This window comes from Lepidothrix coronata, unplaced genomic scaffold (genome assembly GCF_001604755.1).
Source record: "Lepidothrix coronata isolate B3197 unplaced genomic scaffold, Lepidothrix_coronata-1.0 Scaffold130, whole genome shotgun sequence".
Taxonomy (NCBI): Eukaryota; Metazoa; Chordata; class Aves; order Passeriformes; family Pipridae; genus Lepidothrix; species Lepidothrix coronata.
The window spans coordinates 2,321,173-2,326,574 of NW_016690310.1; positions in this window are offsets into that span (position 1 = coordinate 2,321,173).

The window sequence follows — 5,402 nt, forward strand, 5'->3', positions numbered from 1 at the left end:
CTTGAGGGGATCAGTATCCCTAAAGTTTCACAATTCAGGGCTGGGAGAACAACCATATTCCATATTATTGTCACACATTTTTTATTGGATTTTCAGTCTACTCTCTTGCACATCCTCTACCACACAAAGGCATTCCCTGAGATCCTTTCATTTGGGGTACTTACTAAAGAGGACTTTCAGGCACACTCGGGGGCCCAGGTTAGTTCTTGTGGGGTGACAGGATGGAGATTGCAATGCCATGGCCATCAGGGTGAACCTTGCAAACCAGGCAATGGAGTATCAGGTGCCCATATGATGAGGATCTGGAGAACCTTTCTGAACAGCACAGACACTTATCCTTTTGAAGGATAAATTTGCTTCCTGCAGCATTACCTTTGTGCTAAAGATGTTTCCTGTCCCCAACACTGAGGATAAAAATGCTGACTTGATCATGATCAATGTAAGTTTTGCTAGTCCTATAAATGGGGACAAAATTTCATTCTGTCACATGTTCTCCTGTTTTCAAGCACAGCTAAGTCAGCATTTGCATTCAAATTTAACCTGCAGTATTACCACTGCTACACAGAGAAGCAAGCAAGCAAAGCAGCAAAGAAGTCCCTACCTGACATCTGCCCTAACCTGCACGTGTTTTTAATGAGTATCTCTCATTTTGGGCAGCTACAGTCAGGATCAGATTTTCTTCTCTCAATTCAAATGCTGAGTTAAGAGAATCACATTAATTGCAATTCTGACCAGGAAAAACTGCCAGAATTTTGTCTCTGTTTTCCATTTTGCACCTGCTCAGTAAAACCCAGTGCTACAAACTCAAGGGCTCAAAACGTCTGTTGGCAGAATTAGCAAGTTCATTTAGCTTTTGTGGAAAGGACTGTGAACTGGGGTGTAACTATTGCAAGGCTAAACTCCCAGTTAGACTTTCAGATATCATATAACTAGAAGCAGATATTTTCTCATCGGACATTTATATTAAAAATGGGTTAAAATCATGCAGACATTTTAGAAGAGACTTGTACAGCATAAAAGAACATTATTTTAAGGTGAGGGAAGTTACTTCAGTCGATCCATTACAATCAAACGTTCTGGTGCACTCTAGTGGCAGAACACTGAGATGTACAAGAGCTTTGCTATTTGCTTTTTGAAATCCTGGGAAAGACAGAATTATTTTATTAATTCTGGATGTACAGGAAAGTAAAGGTTCTCATACTGTATGTACCTAATGTTCTCACATGGAGGAGAAATGAAGAGTTTCTAAGTGTCAATAAAAGACACAGAACCCTTGATTATTGGTCTCCTGTAGTCAACAGACTTCAGACTTAAGGCTCCATCCCAACACAAGCAAGCAATCACTTGCATCCAAGTCAGACTGATTTTTACTCCATAACTCTCTCCCTTCCCTTGGAGTTTGTGGCCTTTCACTCTCGAGGTTTTATGACTGATGACTACTAGTACATAGCTGATGTAACAGGCATATACAGACGTGCACAACTGTATGTACACCTGCATTTACCAATACACATGCACATGAGTATAAAAATATTATACCAGACTGTGTCATGGGAAGGGAAAAGAAACCATGAGTGCATACTGATCAACAACTGCCCAAACATTCAGAAATTAAACCAGAGAAAAACTTGTGAAAGAGAGGAAGAAAAAAAAGGGGGACTTGAGGTACAGTCATTTTATATCTGCTCAAAAAGCAACAAAACCAAATGACATTATGATATCCTGAAGCTTTAAAATTAATAAACAGTGACAAAATTGTACTAAAATACTGTCATTGTTAACAGAATAAAATGGTTGTTACTAAAAAGTTGCTTATATATCTTTAATGGTTAAACATGGAGTTATTAGGAAGAAATCTCAAATATTCCAAGGAGAGGGAGAGGGGATGTTCTACCCCTACAAGGAAAATGAAACAGAATTTCTTAGCTATAGGTGCCTCTCATGGATAGCACTAGACTGCTAGTTCATACACCCAGAAACTGAGACTCAGGAAGATGAAGTGACTTGACCAAATTCATCTCACTGCCTAATGCCAAAGCTGAATTAGGTCTGAGTTCTCTTGAATTTGTCTCCAGTGCTTATCCCATAAAGAATCCTCCTTAGTGAAGGCACGTATCATATCCTGAGGTATGATATGCACCACAGAAAGGTGCTTCCTTTTGTGGAAAATGTATTTACAGAAATCACTCCAGTCCAAGTGATTTTTCTAAAGGGTTCCGAGATGAACTCTTGTTCTTGAACTGCCCTATGGCACAAGGTAGGTGGTGGTGATTGAGAAGATTACATGAATGTGTATGAATGTATTTTCCCAGAAGAGTAGTTGCACTGGGGCAAAATAAACTGTGCTGCCCAACCTGAGACATCACACAACTTGTCTCTTTTTCTTGAAAACAAAGACTTGATGTTCTTTCCACTTGCATTCCATTCTAGATACTGTTTATTTCAAAGCATACAGGCTTCTCTCTGCTACTTACTTAAGATAAGAAAAAAAATAATCACGCTTCCAGATCTCTTTACACATCCTAGAACTAAGGCTTTAAGCCAGGAAGACTAAACTCCATGAAGTCTGTGAAAATTCTGAGACATCTCAGAAATGTATATACCCAGAGATTACAAGTATATACCCAGAGATTACAACAGGTCAGTCAGAATATAGGACAAGACCTAAACAAATATTCCCTGCCTGAAGGACAGAAGAGAAGTAAAAAATTACTTGCATGCACAGAAGCCATATGACAGCAATCAATTTTCCAGGAGTAGATATAAAGATTGCCACTTCTACACCATTGCTTCTAAAGATTATATCTACTTTGTAGTATAAAAACATGATCATAACTTCTGTTGATATGTGTAGGTTAGCTTTAAACCAGCTAATTTATATGGGTAATAAGAATAATATCATCTGGTCCTGCCTGAGGCCTGAGGTCTGTATCCTGTACTGAAAACTTCTGGCACAGCATCTGAGGTGTCACCAGTAGCCAGATTACACTGTGGAGGTCTAGACAAGGTGCAGCCAAAACTTTGGACTTCATTATCTTCATTCAGTTTCAGATCTTTTCAGCTTTGAAGTAATAATTTCATCTACCCAGCAGAGGTTAATTTTTGGTACTCCTAAACATCATGAATGCTGTTCTGCACCTCGAATGCATCAGCTGAAAACAAAGGAATTCCTCAAGCACAAGAGAGAGGAAAGTATGCCATATTTAACTGTAGGTCAACCAAAGGAATTTCATTTCTTTGCCCGGATAGTCAACGATACAAATTTGTTGTCATGGTGCTCCTTCACAGCAGCATCATCATCTGACACTTCCATCAAGATATAAGTTTAAAAAGGGAAAAATCTTAATCAGTGAAGTTGGTTAATGTTTTGCCAGTCAGATAAAAGTTGCACTCTTGTGTTATTCTACTAAATTGCAGTTGTTTGCAGTTGTTTGCAATTGTTTGCCTATCCCAAGTTCTCAGAATGTGTGAAGAGACAAAAAGTTTCAAGACAGTTTATTTGAGAGGACTCTTGAATATTTAAAAAATTTGCAATCACAACTTAAAACCTTCTAAATATAAATTGTTATTCGTACAATTCCTGACTGTGAAACGTTTTGTGACTTTTGCAGTATAAAGAGAGCAAAAAGAAGTAGTCTTCATTTAGGACTTTCCCTTTGTCCCACACTAACATATTATTCCCCATCTTCCATATAGTTTTTAACTGGGGAGCAGAACGAGGTGTTTGTGGAACTTGCTTCACATACCAATTCCAAAAAAAATGTCTTTGTGCCATCTGGACGTTGCCTACAGGTTGGTAGCTATCCAGACTGGTGGGAGGAAGTCAAAGGCTGGTCTGCACTGCTCGTGGTAGGAGACAAGCAATAAGTGCTTTATGCACACGGAATGAATATATCCATTATGCCTGGAATTTGCTGCTTTTAGAAAATGGGTCTCCAAGCTGCACTGCAGGCCCTGAGAGTGCTCTTACACACGGTGCATAAGAGCCTTCTCATGCAGCATGAGAAGCTGCCAGACACAGGGACACAGGGACATGTCCTGCTCAGAAGGGACACACAACTTCAGGGTACTGAAAAGCTTTCAGATCACAGAATGGATCAGGAAAGTTTAAAACAGCAGAGCCTGAAGGAGGCTTTGCAGCTGTACATGAAGAAATGAAGAATTTTACTTGTCTTACTCAACTGAGTCTTTTTGTTCGTGGTAAGAGTTGTTTCAAACTACTATTTAAGCACATTTGTCCCTCTTTTGAGATTCAGTAGAAGAAAGAAGTAAAAGCAGTCAGCCCAAGGTCTATTGCCATAATTGGTTTTAAAATAATTTTACCTCCAAGAGATGAGCGAGTGGGCTTCTGCTGTGCAAGAGAAATTTTTCATTGTTTGATGATTGAACAGCACTGGAGAGAAATTGTAAACTGCATGGATAGCCTTTGGATATGTACCCTGCCCAAAAAGCTCAATGATGGCCTTGAGTTTCTCCTTACAGAGACACAGTTGAAAACCAAGAAAAGGATTCTCTTTGCATGACTTCTGTAAGGCTTTGAGGTAGGGAAGGGAAAATCTGAAGACAATTGATTCCAATTTTTATTCTCTTATGTGATTTTTAGAAGAAAATAGATGCCAAAAGTCAGTATATTTACTACACTGATGAATAAACAAAATCTTCCTTTTTTTCCTCTGCTAAAGCAGAGGAATGTTTTCATTAACATATGCTTTCAACATGAGGGTCAGGCCTTGGTGACAGATTCAGATGGATACATATTGATTAAATGTGAAAACACAACTTAAGAAAAACAGACATGCAAACATTTAATGAGCAATCACACCCCTAAAGAAAAGGTGGTAGATGATGATACTTGTTTTGGAATACTGAAACAGAATGAAGAAAAAAAGAAATCATTCCTTTTTTTTATGTAACAAGAACTAAAATAAGATTTTAAGGATTTTTTTATCTCCACCCCTAACAAAAATTCCAATTCAATAAGTGCATATTCTATGAACATTCACTCTATTACTTGATATTTTATCATGAGTTGGAAAAAGCCTATTACATGATAATTTTGGGGAAAGTTTTTCTTCTCTTTTTAGACCTGAGTTCAGTGGAGGTGTGGCTGTGCTGTGCTAACATGCATGACTAGCATGATTTCTGGTTTAATAACCATTGCTTCAGTTTACTCCTGGAATTTTTTTCAGGTTGCATTATTTTCCATTTCATTATGCTGCACTAACTGTCTTTTAACTGCTCACTCTTTCATTCCCCAAATGTTCTGCTTTTGGGGTCCTCAGTCACAGATTGATGACCTGGTTCATTGGCTTCTCGGGTGCCTGCAATAAAAAGCTACAGACACTGCACAGCACAATTTAGTTGTGAGCTTTTTTGATGTTCCCTGCCTGGGTTTATTTTGC